Source organism: Anopheles moucheti, chromosome 3, assembly GCF_943734755.1.
Source record: "Anopheles moucheti chromosome 3, idAnoMoucSN_F20_07, whole genome shotgun sequence".
NCBI lineage: Eukaryota > Metazoa > Arthropoda > Insecta > Diptera > Culicidae > Anopheles > Anopheles moucheti.
This window is the reverse complement of record NC_069141.1, coordinates 63,562,131-63,579,032: the sequence shown is the minus strand read 5'-3', so window position 1 is coordinate 63,579,032 and position 16,902 is coordinate 63,562,131. Positions and strand designations below refer to the sequence as shown.

Here is a 16,902-nt window from a genome sequence, read left to right as displayed (position 1 = left end):
GCTTTTTTATCTTTTATATTACAGTCATTGATGCGTTGAGTTTTGTCTAAACGGCATCAATTTTAGCCTTTAAGTCTTGTGTTTTTGTCACTTATTCAGGATTTTTTCGCTCCTTTAATCGATTAAGGACAATTACTTCGGAGCTATACAATTTATAGAAAAAGGATTCAATTTTATATAAAAATATCGATTAACCAATTCCATTTTACTACCAAAATTCAAATAAACACTGAAATCTATTGTGATAGTTTAAATTTTCAAAGAGCGCAACGTTCAAACGCAAATTAAAAAATCTCAACATTTTACATTCAATGCCTTTCGGTCGGTTTCAATACAAAAATGGTTGTCTTTATCGTTTTGCCTCCTAGACTCTATTAGATTATGAGAACTAAGTTTTAAATGCTTTTTTGAAATTATTGATTCAAATTTAGATAATTTTAGAAGTTACCGATCCAATGTAAAAATTAATTTTATTCAGACAAAAATTGATGAACATGTGTCATTCATGTTAGAGTGGTAACGACTGTAATTTATTTTCCTCCTAAATCATTGCACATTTAGAAAACAAATGTATATAACCTGGCAGTTCTAACGAGAATTAAAAAAAACATATATGCACCCTTATAAGTGTGAACTTTTTTGTTTTCACACTTTAAAAACGTGGATTTTTTTTGTTTGCCAAATGTGGTTGTCAACCGAACGATCCCTATTCCAATTGGCTTCATCGCTCGGCTCCATTTTATCCAGACCATCCATTTAACAACCCGTGCGTGCCGGTCCGTGGGCAGCACGGTGAAGGTAAACTGTGAATATAAAATTTAACTGCAAACCCAATACGTTGCCACCACCGTTGGAAGCAATACAGCACCGATGCTGCGCGCCGCTACTGCTGACGATGAGACAAATAATAAATGGTGAAGAGATGGCGAGTGTGAAAATCTCCGATGATACATGAGCTGTGCTTTATAATGATGTGCTTTTGCGAATGCTCGGTGAACCTTATCGTGTTTACCCGGGGTATGATATGCTCGGTGAACTGAGCAGAGCTGTTTTATATCATCTTCAGTTTTATGCTGTCTTTTTACGAGATAACTCGATACTCGGTTCCCTCGCCGGGTGCTGTATGGAAGGTATGGAAATAAAAAAATAAATCTCACACTGCTTTGCAAACACCAAACGCTACGGACAAGCTAAATGAAGTACTAAGATTTATTATTCACGAAGAAAATGTCCTAGGTTAATTGAGTGGGCAATGCTTTAGGAAAAGGTTGTGTCCTAACGCTTATATCGTTGTACGAAAAACAACCACAGCACATATTAAGCAACGTATGATTTATTTAATTGGACGCGCTGATAAATTGCACTGCGGAGGAGTTTCATAACTCGTATAATTGTTCTAATAACAAACCCCGCGCTGCAAATTAATTGTACTACATTTATTTTATGTGTAGTACAGTCCCTCATTGACCCATTTAAATATGTTTGGATTTATTAAAGTTTTTCTAAAACAGCTTCTATTATTTGTCTCGTACTAATCGGATTGTTGTGGTTAATGTACGCTACGGGGAGAATAAGCTGTCAAACTGTATTATCGGACAACCTCATCGCCCTCGTGTAAACATCATTCTCATCTACATCCACAAACATTACCATCATCAGGACGTGGATATGTTATCATTCCATTGCTCTTCATAAATAATGGATTATAAAATGGCTGTCGGCGAAAAGCAGCATCACAACGTTTTGTTTATTTTTTTGTGGTATTTTGTTTTTATCGCTGCATGATGCGAGCCAGTAAAAGTTTTACCTCCTAAAATGCAGCACACAATAACCACCGGTACCGAGTGTAGTGAAAAAAAAATCCATAAAACTACATAACCTCGTCGTACCGGTGTGTGTGGTATTTGCTAGCAAATACTAAACTCCAGCAGATGAAAGGGTTGGCAGCCCGATTGTTGGTGGGAGAAACTGAAAATGTACAAATTGGATGCACCACAACTGTTCGCCGGCACAGAAGAACAACGGTATGTACAACAACGTACCGCTACCTCTGGCCTTGTGTATCAAATTCCAGGCTGCTCGCATCATGGCAAGGAAACCAACCATCACTAGTGCTGCACCCCCGGAAGGATATGCATTTCATTTCACTGCGTATCCTGGCTATTTGTGCTTTGCGTATACGTTTTGCAATAAAGCAGCAAAAATTTCCAGTTTTTGTTTGTTTCCTCTTTTCGTTGTTGTGTTGCATGCTTTTGCACGACTACTCCTAGTTACACAAAAGTAGGAGAAAAGAGACACAACTACCATGTGCCTTGATTGATATTGATACGGACAAATGTGGAGTAATGTGACGTTTGTTTTACATTCACTCGATGCTGCCAATTACAACATACTTCAGATGCTTGACATTGATTAGCACTCTAAATTAAATGATCAATGAAAATGTTATTATTAATGTTTATTACTAAATTCTAGCAACATTGGGAGCTATTTGATTGTGTTCAATTTAAGGTACATTAGTCATAACTTCTGTAAGAGTACGAACTACAATAATACACAGCAAACATGCCAGCTCAACAACCTTAGCAGTACCATGTATAAAACCAATCGAATATCGCGGACAATATGAAAACAACTATGACAGTATTTTCTACTTGTCGCACAGTTTTCGCCTAATACCATCGCCTCGCCATGCAGTTCGTGTATGTTCGCATCTACTACCACCATAACGGTTGCGCCATCATCTGTCCCGTTTTCGGTTCGAACATCCCCCCCGGGAGGGCATGTTTTGGCGAAGTTTTTGACAAGTTAAAATTGTCGCTAACCCAGGGATAAATGATTCAGGTCACCACTGCTGGGGTACAAAAGGTACACCGAACGGACAGTCATGTTCGCAGCTGCATACATTATCGAAAAATATATGTTTTATGCCACCGACCGCGCGTCGTTTCGAAACTTTCGTGGGGAATTTTGCATGATTTTGCCGATGCCGATGATAGGGGGGGGGGGGGGGGGGGGGGGGGAGGGGTGCTGAAAATAGTACGATCATGACCTCAGACAGATGACTGTAAACTAGCTGTAGAGTAGGCGCATCATGATAATGTATGGGCTATCGATGGCAGCCCGGAAGCGTATGATTATTTTTTGCCAATAGATTTAAAGTTATCCTGATACATTAAAAGATTTATTTTATCATTAATACAAAAAAAAAAAATGCAGCTTTAGGAAATGCAGCTTTAGGAATAAATTTTCTGCAAAAGAACATCAATATGACCATCATATTTAATATTTGATATTTATTACATATTTGATATTTCCAAATAATGAAGAATTCCTCTTACCTAGCGGGAATATATTTAATGAATTATAAATATTAGAAATATAATTTCTTCAAAACTGTAAATATATCGAATGTTTCAAACGTTCATTCGTTCTCTTTCAGGTTGCCAAACCATCAAAATCTTAGACGTACATGTTGAGTAAATTCTATCTGTTTAATGGATGACCATGGTTCCAAATATATCAGCACAATTAAAGCTCAAATTTATGTCGCTATTCCATAACCGCCTTCGTTCACCACATGGTACTACATCCGAACGTAATAACACGCCCACCAATGTCGATTCGCACCCTTGCAACTGTAACCAATATCTTCCATGTTTATCACACAGTGCGAATTTATCGTGCATCACTCATGTTTGCGGTGTGAAACAAAACAAAATATAAAGGAAACGTAACCGCAAGATCAAAGACACTGCGTCCACTCTTTCCCCTGTGCCACTATTTAGGCCAAGGCTCAATTTATTGCGACTCGTTTATAATTCAACTAACCGCTCCAAGTTTTGAATGGGTCAAATGAAAAGTCGAAGAAAGGTGGAAGCAGCGGGTAATTATAAATTTTCTGTGCGGGAAATTATCGGTAGCACCGACCGTTGGGGTCCCGTGTTTGTCCGAGGAAAAACAAATTCCACCGAACAACTGTTCAGGCCGCGTACCTACAACACACGCATCTCATCCGCCAGCCCCTCGGGGCATGAGCTGCGGCAGGGTGGTTGAAATTGAATTTTCTTACGCCGCATTTCCGTCCCAGCGCCCAGGACGCAGTGCAAGGAGTGGCGCGCAAATGTGTGAATATTCTAATGAAAACATCACACACTCCCGGAGGGCGAAACAGCAAGAAACAGGCGAAGATTAATGAGTTAAGCATAAGAAGCGATTACTCGCGAACTGGCAAAGAGAGGTAAGCAAACAACCGCACCAGAAAAGGAAACGGCAAAGCGGCGTGTGCGGCAGGACCCCAAACCAACACCTTGCCTCCACAGTAATAACAAGCAAAATTATTGCAAACATCAAACACACCACACCAAACCATTCCGTTGCATCCCGTTTGGTGCCGGGGTTCGGGCGCATTTGGCCGGGCCGCACAAGCAGAACGGCGCACCCCGCACACCAAGGTGAGTAGTTTTGCCAACCGTGCTCGACGATTGTGGTCGGTTCGAGCGGGGCAGGCAAAAAACGGGTGAAAGAAAACACCATCGGTATTGCCGGTAACCGGTAGGACCGCACCGATCGTAAAGGAAAACTCCTACACCTCTTGCAGAATCACACGGGCGGTTGGAAAAAGTCTTCGAGAGGGTGCGAGAGCGATGGAAGGAAAATTACAAAAAAAAAGAAAACGGAAAAAAGCCGTACACAATTTCTACAGCCGGTTAATGACGTCAAACGGCTGTGTAACGAATACATACAAAGGCTGAGCAGTAAACAACACCATAACCGCCAGCCGAGATACACAGAAGCAAAACAACAGCAAAAAATTCAACAACATACATCTACGCTTTAGGTATGATTTTCTAAATTCGGTTTCGTTCAAAGGGATGATTGACACGATAAGCAACATGTACCGTAATTTGTTTGACTCAATAATGCATTAAAATTTAATTGTCTTTTTAGATAAATTGGTTCAATATCTGCAAAATTACAACGAAATATCTTCAATTTCTGCAACAATACGAAAACTTTTATGTTATAATCACTTCTCAATTCACCCCAAATCGGCTTCTTCGGCGGTATTCGAGAATATTGCGTCAGAAGACATCGGTAATGCAAATGTCACGCCACGGGAAAAGGAAAATTTACTTTACCCACAGCAATACCCGAGCCATCCCGAAGCCCTGGCGGGAATGCTACGGCAGCCGGGGAGCATAATTTTTCCAGCTCCCAGTCGAAGCGTTCCCGCAGCAGATCGGAGTGTTTCTATCTGCCACGTTCCCGGGAATCCAACCACAGCACCGACATCGGGCGCAACTGTGTATGATGTACTGCACACACTTACAGCACCAGAAAGTGAAGGAAAAATAAACAAAGTATAAAATAATTAATTGGGTTAATTCGGAATGTTTTCCACCGTGCCGTACCGAGGCCAGCGGGCTGAGGCGTACGGTATGTGTGTGTGTGTGACACAATGTGCGACCAGAAGCAATTCCGTTTCTCAAACTACGATGTAACTAATTTCTGTTCATCAAAAACCCCGAGCGTAGCAATCGCAAGGCAAGACGGGTTTATTTTTTGTGTTGTGTTTTGTGTAAATTATGAATTATAATTTTGCAGCATGTTTTACTTCCTTTTCTTGGCCGAAGGTTTTGTTTTTCTTTTACCCATCATCTGACATCTGACCCACTAAGACACCATTTTCGCGGTGAGTGAACGGGCCCGATCCGTGCCGAGAGAATCTAATTTGAAGTTGTTGGAAAACATTAAAAATTGGACAGCCACTTGAATGGAACGGTAATGCATTTTCCTACCAGCCGGCTTCGGAACGCGTTGAGCGCCTAGAGAAAAGTCTAACCACCCACCGTCATCCAAGGCCCGGGTCCACCCTGTTTTCCACCCTGTTTGTGTCGTCGTTAAACGCGATTGGTGCTAGTTCGGAGGCCGTAAAGATATTTTCGTAAATTTGACCCGTGGTGTAGTATAGTTTATGCGTTTTTCATATTTCATGAGGCGAGTTTGCCGATTATAGGCAAGCAAAGTGGAAATATGGGTTAAGCACGGGTGGTTTTCTACCTTGCGGTGGAGATTATTTCATTCTAGCGATTGAAAATGCAAGACTAAAAGGCGTCTGGAGTCCCATTTTCTGATCGAGGAACCACTTTCCTGATTCCATTAACACAACTTGTCAACGTATAATTTACGAGAAGCGATCAGTTATTTAAACTTATTTAGTTTATGAATAAAGTATGCACATTAAGTGAATGCCCGTCGTTATGTTAATTCGTCTTACTTAGTGTATTTAGCCAAATAAAACTCACACTGCTACAAAAAATAACATATTTTTTTATTATTCAAACTGTATTATTAAAGTACTAGGGACTATTGCAGGGCTATTTCGAATTCTGATGCTTGACTCTGATGAATGATTCATGAAATTAATGCAAATTGAATTATTTTCGCGTTATTTTTATGTTTTTTGCTTCCGAAAAAAGAATTAAATTATTCTTATTATAATCTTGAATCTTTTGAGAGTCGATTGCTGACTTGAATGACTCCTCAGTAAAGATTCATATGAATAACTCTTTTTCTCTTCTCTTCGTAACAACCTTTAGGTTTTGACTCCCCTTTCTGGCTTATTAAACTTATTTTACCACGTAATCCGACAGTCAGTCCATGGTACGGGAGATTGATCCGGATGTGATTTTGGACCCGTCCTGTCGTGTAAAGATCGTCGACACTATCGAGCCGCTCCCTACAACACTACTTTGGATTTATGTTTGTATAGCGTTAGTTTTACGTTTCATTCACATTCCATTTTTCATATTCTGTCACCATTATCTTGTGTCATTACAACCATCACTATGGATACATTTGCATCCACAGTAAAAGCTTTTAAACTGCAATCAACACATGTGCGGCTCGCTTTCGACAACAGAACCACCACAAATCAATGTTTTCCACGGGGTTTCAAAAATCACATTCACTCGCTTCACGCAACGGTACAGTCCCAACGGGAGGGGAAAATGATTACACAGCAATCAGGGACAGCGAATCAGTACCGATAGCGTATCCACTACTCTCTCTCTCTTTCTCTGTCGTGAGCTTTTGCCCGGTACAACCAAGGATAGCCACATTTTCATCATTTTCACCCTTACTGGCGGCGACCTTTAGCGTCCCTTAAGCGGACAAGCCGCCAAACTTAAGTTTTGTGCTGAATAATCCGAACGGCAGCTTTCGGGCGACAGCGGGATAAAGGGGGAGCTGGTTTATGCCCGCCTGTGGCATTCATTGCGTGATGATGGTGGAACGACCGGCTAGCCGATGCTAATATCGCATAATCCTTTTTGGTGGTGAAGGAACTCTCCAAAACCCCGAAACGGAAACCCGAAGGACAAGCGGTTGTGTCGCGCGCGCCCAAGCAGCCGGTTTTCGGTTGAGAAAGAGACCCCGAGGAGCAGGAACAGCAGGAACAGCAAACGCGAAACATAATTTATCATCCGTATGTCACGGGACACTGCGCCGGAATCGCACCATGGGACGCTCCGAATGCTGTGGATGACGATGGCCAATTTTTCTTTCGTTCGCAATCCGAAAGAGATACTTTCCGGTCCTTTTACTGCGCGCTCGAGCAATGTTTCATTTTTGTTTTTACGTTACACGCAAAAAACGAATCGATAGGGATATTTTGGGTGAAGGATTCGGGTAATGTCTGTGGAGTATCTAGGCGAAACTCATTCGAACGAAATGTTTGATCGCATTATCGCATCCTGTGCTTATCTTTAGGGCCCCGTGTGTAATTTGTCCCATGTGCCGTGTGTAATCTAGCAGAACTTAATTCGCACGTCGAGTGTCCTTGAATGATATTGAATAATATTGGCCTTTTGGGCCCTGCCTAAGTTGAGGAAAACGCAACGAGCGGATCAACGTATGGAAATAGTTATTACATCCAAACTCATCCTTATATCCAGGATAAGGATAAGGTCCTGCGGAATATCCAGATCCACCAAGATTCCTTAATTAGCCAACAAACAACCGGCCAGGAAAATATGTATGCCCATGCTTTATAGCGGTAGCAGCATACACTGCTGTAATAATTATCATCCCCAAACCGAACCGTCCTGCCGTGCAATCTTTCATCCGTAAACAAGTAAACACTAATGCAAATAAATGCTCACCTAAGCCACTCCGCTCTCACTCGCGCCCAAAACCACCTCTCCCGGGGGGCAATGGTGAATTTATTGCCACCGGGCACCGGGAATGGGCGCCACATGCCGGGCGCGCGTGCTAATGTTACGCCAGGTGTTTGATGGAGGTGGAGGGTGGGATGATGGGGGTGGAGGGAGGGTTGGTGGGAGCCAAAATTTTACTGCTCATCACACTAAACGGTGTGTGCGGGCGGCATTTCACCATCGCTCAATGATCATCGCAACACGGCTCGCACCTCATCTCGACCGGCGCTGGATGTTTATTTGATTAGGTACGCACATAGTCGTCGACCTCAAGCACCCATCCAACTGCAGACACCCAATCTTAAGACATCCAATTCCAATGAATATAAATGGCATGCTGGCCGTTGTGCTCTGGTTTTAATTTATGTAATCTCATCTAGCTCTGCTAATGACTACAGTAAACGCGGTGCTCACACGCATTGAGCATGGAAGTGGATAGTGCAGCCGAGCAGGGGGGCTGCATGCTGCACGGGGTTAATCAAAGTTGTCAGGCGTGCAAACTACATGATAATCGATTTATGTGGTGAGCTAATATCTAGCGCATGCCAGTCCCATTTTTACCCATTACGATGTTCATTTCCTCATCGTGTGTTGTGGTAGTGGTAATCCATTAGTACACATTCAGGCACGTTTTAGAAGATGTCCTTTAAGTACCTGCTAAAATTATCACAGCTGCAAAACCTTTGTTCTGTTTTGCATAAAAAGCAAATAAAATATTAAAGATGAAGACCAACCGCTACTTCCGGTATATGGCTCCAATAAAACTCGCAGCAAAATTCGTTCTGATGCATGCGGCCTTTTATGCTGCAACATTGACATCTCTGACATCTCTCGACCGGAGCGTTGCATAGAATAAATTTTAATAAGCAACCACTGTGTTTACGGGGCGCAATAAAAACGAACCATACCGCCGGCAAGCGAAATAAAACCAAACAAAGAAGCGAAAGTGTTAAAAGGCACCCGGGCACCCACAGTAACGAAATCAGTGCCACAAAATAATGATACACAATGGCACCCAGGGGGGTGGCACCCCCGACCCGTGCAGCATCATAAATGGAATGCATTCGCATTCGCTCTAAATGGAGCCTGCGGTTCTTGCAACCGTCTGCAATGATTTCTATTTTATTCCGGACCCATTTTTTTCGTACTCTCCTATCTGTCCCTTTTTTTTTTCTTTGCTCACTCCTTTGTCATGCACATGGCGCAAAGGTAGGTTCAGCATGCACCACAGAACGGCGAAGTCCAATGTCAGTGCGCTCCGAGGCACGTCGGTGGCCATTTGCTGTGTGAAACACACACACATACAGCTCGGCCTGGAAATGTCTCGAGCATACCCGGTTTTTCGCGGCATTTCGATAGAATTTTATTTTATAGCCCATACTAACACCCGTATAATAATGCTAGAAATTGGAAGAAGCTTTGCTTCCTTCGTGGCAGAAGCGAATGACGCTGGCTCTCGTGAACGGACGTTCATTATATGCGACTTCCAGACACATGCTCGTTCACATCGCGCGTCCCCCAACCAAAGCTCCATGGAAAATCTACTTCAAAAACCATTCCTGCTCGCCAGAAGCAAAAGGGCCCACACACACACACACATCCATTCAGCAACGATCAGTTCTTCTCGCACACAACACTTACCGTTGCCAAACTGCCATTCGCTTTCGCCGATGACGTTTATGGGATTTCTCGAGCAGTCGAGCGATGGGTCGAATAAGTTTTCGGTAAAACTTCCACCTCGACACCACAGTCAGTCAGTCAGTCTGGCCCGGGTTTGGTCGAGTGCTTTCGGGAGGAAAAAGGCCATTTGACGTAAATTGGCAACGACCCGACCAGCGAGGGGGAGGAATTGATAAGAAAAGCCAGTGCCAGTGAAGATGCTCACTCAACTTTCCAGCTTCCAACGGCGAATGAATGAAACCAAAACATCCAAAGGAAGGAACAACTCCTTTCGCTTCCAGCGCGTTACATCGAAGGTAATGAAACAGGACATGATCAGCCAAGATGGATGCAGCAGAGTGCCAATAAGGTATTTGATGCAGCAAGGGGAGAGGGGCCGTCCAAAAGGTGGCCCGAACGGCTGGAATCGGACGGAAACACCGGCAATGTAGTCCGATTGCATCTTGTTCACTCTCAACTGGGTTCAATTGAATGGTTACGATTGAAATGCACTGTTTAACACAGATCTTGAGTTTGTTTTTCCCGCCTTCGTCTGTGTGCGATCAGCAGGTGCATAAAACACTCATCGTCTGAAGTTTGATTTGAAAAGGCAACTCCATTTATTTGCTTCCTTCTTTATTGAATCCGCCGTGGCGTAAAGATTTCATGTACTGATGTTTATAGACACTAAGTTCACTCCAGTAGTTTGTACTAATTAATAGCACTATTACAACATCGCGTGTTCATTGTTCTGTGATCGTTCGGACGCGTAAGGATTTGTTGCACAAGTACAAGGGCTCGCGAGGGAAAAAAAACTCACCCAAACGTGAAAGAACAACTCACGAAACCTGTTTCATCGCATCAGTGACTTTGGCAACAACTTTTTCAAGTTCATACAACCTCAATAAGAAGATCAACACGCTGTCAACGGTGACGCTTCCATGTTGCTTAACAGGAACAGGGCGAGCTCATTTTTAATGAAGGAAACTTTCACTCAACGTATGACTCTATTCCGCCGAGCCTGTGTTCCTTTCTGTTCCCTATTCCCCACACTTTTCGGCGCAGCAAACAGACTTGATGGAAAACTTTACCCAACAAATCTGTACCAAAAATAAGAAACAAACAAAAAAAACCCCTCCGACACGGCACCATAACTTCGTGTCGAGGATAAACTAATCACTCTACCGTGACAGGCTTCAGCCCAGGTTTTATCCCTTTTGCTGCATGACTTTTGCTGACGCGCAAGCAAGAAGGTGGGAGGGATGGAACAGACGAACAGGAACACAAAACCTGCACAACCACGTTAATCATACAGTATCTGTTTGCCGTAGGGTTTATTTTTGATACGTGGCACATTTTTGCAACGATAAAGTACACGGTGACGGGAATGGTGGCAACCAAGCAGAGCGAACAAATAATACGATGCAATCACAAACTTGTGCAAACAAAATGCTCAAACTGCTCGCCCAAACCCACCCGGGTATGGTTGCACCACACATGGTGGCGCCTCCGTTTCTTTATTCATTGTTTCATTTACATTTGCCGATATGCCGGATGGTAAGCCGTGCTCGGGTCCGAGGAAACCGCCGGACGAATCGACACTACCTTGCGAAACCTCCGCTTTTCGCTCTCGGTATCGGTACCACACGGTACAACATTTGCATACATACGATGAGAAACAACAATGATTGCAAATGAAGTTCAATCGCAAACAACCGGATGCACTTCGGATTGCAAAATGGAAAAAAACGGTATTCCGAGAGGTAAAAAGCATCACACACATACATTACTGGTCCGGAGAAGTACTTTGTTGCAAGTGATGTGTACGATAACGGGTGCTACTCGATTGGAAAGCTGCAGATTCGATTACGAAACGATGACCACCTTTTACACAGAACGCCACACGAACGTGAAGTGAAATTCTTCGAAGATGTAACATTGATAGGATTTTAATTGAAAACCGTGCAATCGGAGATTCTTTTTAATACATAAAATTTGTTTAATTTCTCAAAAATAATATTAATTCAAAATTCGAAACTGTCGCACATGTATCTCAACACCGTCGATGGCAATGTGAACATTTGATAACATTGATAATGACAATTTTGCGATTGGCGACGATAGTGTTAAGAGATGTTGAGAAACAATGTAAATATATGTAAATATCCACCGAATGTTAAATACCCGTAACATTCATTATTGTAACCCATAATATACTTGACATAATCACAATTTATACGGTGCAGGATTGACCTACGGTTAGCTTCAAGATCCCGACATTATTCACATACTTTTATATTGAATAGTTTCATACCCTAACTATAACCACACGGCTTATTATTTTTTACATTAAATGACATACAGGTAACAACTCACAAAGTTACTGGCATATTTTAGGCTCTAACTTTGGAATAAATAAATATTTTCCATCTGTCACTATTCCCCAGATTTACCACCGGTAGCATTCTTAGCACTTTTGCCCAAAATCGCGGTAAGGCATATCTCTTTAATTGATGATAAAATTTGATAAAGATAATTGTCCTTTTAGCATTGAAAATGTGTGGTTTGTGAACCTTATGAATGCAATTTGGATGCTATCCGATATTTGAATTAATGCTGCTGTAATATGAAATATAGCGTGAAAATTGTCGTTAGTTCGAATGAACATAATGTTGCGAATTCGTGAGTTTTCTTTTTCAAACTTTTCGATTTTTTTTACGTTGAAATTTTGATTTATTTTTGAGTTAAAAAGGTTCTGCTCTATTCAACCGAAATGTAATGAGGTGTCACCAATTTAATTTACATTTACTACATATTATTATGTACGAAATATGTCTTAAGTTTCCACCAAAACCGCCAAAATTTGAGCCAAAACGAAAATACTCTGTAAAACGAAATTGAAAACTTGTAAACGGAGGACGCTACTTTTTTATCAAATATTTCAAATTCTAACCAATATTCAGATTGATCAAAAGTGCAACCATGACTTCAGTTTGAGGTGATTAATTTTTCCTACTTTGACCTGAATTTCTCTGAATAGTTTAAAGTTACATTAAACGCATTCCTGCTTTGGTACGCCTATCGCAAATTGTTTTGAAAAATAATCATTCCTCACTGTCGTGGCCACATTGTAGCTCAATTAGTTCAACATTAATTGCAATCGCGCCAATTGCGCCGTGCAAAGCAAACAAAAAAAGCGGGCAATAAATGACGAACGGCACGCCCTAATGCAATTAGTTTTCGATTGAACTTTCTACGCTGGTGAAAGCAAATGCGAATTCCAGCCACCCTTATCTCGCACAAACGAGTAGCGATATTGTTGCAGACGGACAGTAAAATTGTTTACGTAGAGTAGGAAAATGATTATTCGTTTCTGATAAAAGAACACCGCATCCTTAAAAGAACACACCATCGGCGCTTTTCAAGGACTTCCGCTGCTCCGTGGTATTAGATCGATTCCGATTGCAAACAAAATACAATTCCATCGAACGCAATAACGAGCATCAGATGATGCTTCTGTTTGGAACATCGACCGAAACCATACTTTTGCTCCGGAGCAGTAGTTATTCGTCGAAGATTATTTCCCCGATTCGTATCTTGTTTCGCATGAACTTTTGGGTATTTTTTTTTTTTGGTAAAAGCTTCATAAAACACAAACCAAGCAAAGTGTGCAAATACAGCTAGTCAATCGCCATCGCTCGAGGAAGCAGGCGAGATAGGGATGAAACCGTTGGATGAAAATGTAATAACATTGGAATGTTCAACATGAATTTGTAGGTTCAGTTCCTTTTTTTGGCAACTGACTGAGCTGGTAGAGCAGACAAATCGACAGCATCAAGTACCACGCGTCATGGAGATGGAAAACGGAACGTGGCACATCCGGTTGCGCGTACGCTTGAGATAAGCTTAAACTTTATCTTTTGCCATCCCTTCGTTCGAGACGAGATCGCAAGAGGCGCAACGAGACCGGAGGTCACCAGACGAGTTATCAGCTCGTTTTAAGTGACGGTAAACAATAAACACTGTCTGCAGTGTAGTAAAACCGACACGGTCTTTGCGTGGATTCTTTTTTTTTTTAGGGACTCGAATCTCTACTTTATCTTCGCGTCCGACCGCGTTCAAGACGGCACAAACTTGCCCCTCCAAAATGGGTGAAATTTTACATAATGTTTAAGACGCTGCGTAAGACTCTAAAATCACCTACCTTCTATTAGCTGCTGCTTCTGGAGCTGGACAAACTTCGCTGAGTTATCCTTGCCGGGATGGGAAGGAAGAACCCAAACTTTATAGCTGTCTACTTCCTTTCCAGCAGGTAAAGCTTCATGCGCGCCCTGGCAACCACTAGCACACTTTTCCACACGCAATAATATCGGCCGTCGCAGCAACCAGCGGGCTCATGGTTTGCCTCGACTACAACGCGGCGAGCACACTTTGGTGAGGAAACTTTTCAAACAATAAATTGCACGAATCGTGCGCACACGGCATGAAATGGCTGCTGGGAAGTTGGCAGGGAAATGCGCGGAGGTGCCAATTCTGGCCGGCGTATGTCACAAACATCCATGCAACATTTACACACGCGGGGTCGCGCTCGGGGGTTTTTTTTTCAAAGCCACCAAAATACACTTCTTTTTCCGGTGTTCCGGAATTTAGCCAATGTTTACCTTAACTCGTGGCGGTGTAGCCGTCGAAGTGAAATACGGACACTGTTTCGCGAAGAGATGGTGAAAGGTGAAAGATATAGGGAGAGATAGAATGAACCAAACACGTCAATTGCATCCAGAGCATCGGGGTCGGGCGCGATAATCAAGCAGCAAAGCGAACCGCGGCATCATTCATCTGCCGTTTCCTTTTTTTATTTTCTATTCATTTGCAGACAATCGAAGTATTTTTGCGCGCTGCTACATAAAAATTGACCAATTTGCCACAGATTTCACTTAACGCAACTCCGTACAGACACTGAGCTTATAGGATTTGGATTTTTTTTTTCACTCCGAAAAGTTAGTTTGTTTGTGTTCGAACCGTTCCCGAAACTGGACACCGTTTATTCTATGCGGGTCCCGCGGATCACTTAAATATCGCGAAGGATTCGTTTGAGCAGAGGCGAGAAGATAAAACAACACGGATGAGTAAGTAATCTGGTACGAAAAAGGAAACACCCGTGCGCATTCGTGTGACGTCGCTGTTCCCGAGGTCAGCCCTGAAAGGGTTTCGGATGATCGGGTTGTAGCTTACGGTACACGAAAGGAGAAGCAAAAAATAAAACCTCAACCCGATATAAACAATGTGTGAAATCGGGGTTACATCGGGGTGTTGGAAAACCCTGCCCTTTTTTCCAACATTCGCGTTTCCACTCGAAAGAGGAGATGAAATATGTGTTACCCTCGGCTCAATGGTCGAGACCACCATCGTTTGATGTTCGATGCCGTAGCCATGGCGGCAACCATCATATCCGAAGCGTTCGATTCGATCATGTTATACGGTGGCCCGCACCCGTACATTGGCCACTTGTTTTGCTTGTTTTACGGGGCACTTGGCCAGTTCCGAGAACGGATGCGCATTCGGTTCACCGTATCACCGTAATGCGTATCACAACGGGCAACGATCATTCACGACGGAAGAGAGAGAGAGAGCGAGACCGCGTAAAAGAATTGCATGGATAGAGGTGTTGGGCACCCCCAGCAAACGGGTTGCGTTTGAAAGCAATTGAAATGGAACACCTGACCCACGAGCTGCGAGATGGTGCGGAGGACGTCTACTAAGATGGATTGCACATTTTCATACCAAACACAACACTGGCCCGGTGTGATGCGTAGATGAAGAGCACAGCGGAATGGAAGAAGCAGGACGGAAGAAAAATGAAAGGTTAAAAAATACGGACGCAGTAGGCTTAAATCCGGCACGATCGACGCTTCTGTGTTGCGTTTTGGGACGCGTTTGAGGGACCGACACCAATACGTAGACGTATTCACGGCGGCAACCAGAACGGTAGCATCAATCCATATGGTAGCTGTCCCACACAGAGATACACTGGGGTCCGGCATGAGGTGTAGCGCGCGTTGGTGTGCCGTTTGATCTGAAATTCGAGCATCAAATCGTTTACAGATGTTCCGTTCCGTGTACCATCGTCACCATAGCAAACCATTGCCGGAATACACACATTTGAACAGAAAAAAAAGTTAAACACGCGCCAACGTACACATATGCACACTGTATAGAAACCAAAATGGAGTGTAGAGATGTCGATATAATGATAAAAAAATAGCCGCAGTTAAAAAAACCCGCCTCGAACAATTATTAGATGAATTGTTTGCAAAAGGGCACCAACACTGAACACATTCGCACATATCGCAAAATCACGGTCGATTTGCTTGTAACGGTTGCCAAGCAAAACACAAGCACCATTTTCCCTCTTTTTTAGCAAACAAACACTACAAAAGACACCAGTGTCTTGGGATCGCAACTATAGAACAGGCCGCGCACCGTACCGTACCAACCTGTCCCGGTTGACTGATGACGTGCGGTGGAACCGTGTGTGTTTTTTTTCTTCTTCTCTGCCCTCTCCGTCGTAAGGACCCTGCCCACGACGCGTTCCACGGCACATCCGAAATTCGGTTCCACCGTGTGAATGCAGCGAAATCTATCCAACAAATAACCGGACACACGACGACACGACGCACCGCCTAGAAGCGCAACCGATCGCGGCAACCATTCGTAGTAAACTGGAAGAGCGAGAGCGTGGAACGGCCACTAGATTACTATTCGCGGAGCATTTCACCCAAACTGCTCGAATGTTTCGAACTGCCCGAACGTGCGTTCTCCCCGTTTTACCACGAATAGCTCCGCAATAAAAGTGCGTGAGAACGAACGGCGCTCTCTCATGGGCCCGATGTTCCCCTTTCGGCTTTTGCTGGTTGTGTGCGTGCGAGTACAGCGTGAAGCAAAACACACATACCCGGTGTGGCATCGTGACGAGGCTTCCTGCCCAAGGATTCGCGGCAGTATCGGCCAGAATGGCGTCTGGTTT

General features: G+C 43.2%; 1 protein-coding gene across 4 annotated transcripts in view; it reads right to left on the bottom strand.

The window, feature by feature from the left end:
- LOC128305845 (diacylglycerol kinase 1) overlaps window positions 1-16,482 on the bottom strand; it is a 73,326-nt gene extending 56,844 nt beyond the window's left edge. For 2 of the 4 annotated variants that reach the window (XR_008287468.1, XM_053043461.1), the window contains exons 1-2: window positions 16,373-16,469; window positions 14,083-14,581 (exon numbers count right to left, since the gene is read on the bottom strand). The gene's annotated coding sequence lies outside the window, so the exon portion shown is untranslated. Of the gene's footprint in view, window positions 1-14,082; window positions 14,582-16,363 lie in introns of all 4 variants that reach the window. The other 2 variants (XM_053043463.1, XM_053043464.1) reach the window with 2 other exon arrangements.
- Window positions 16,483-16,902: the final 420 nt, after the last annotated feature.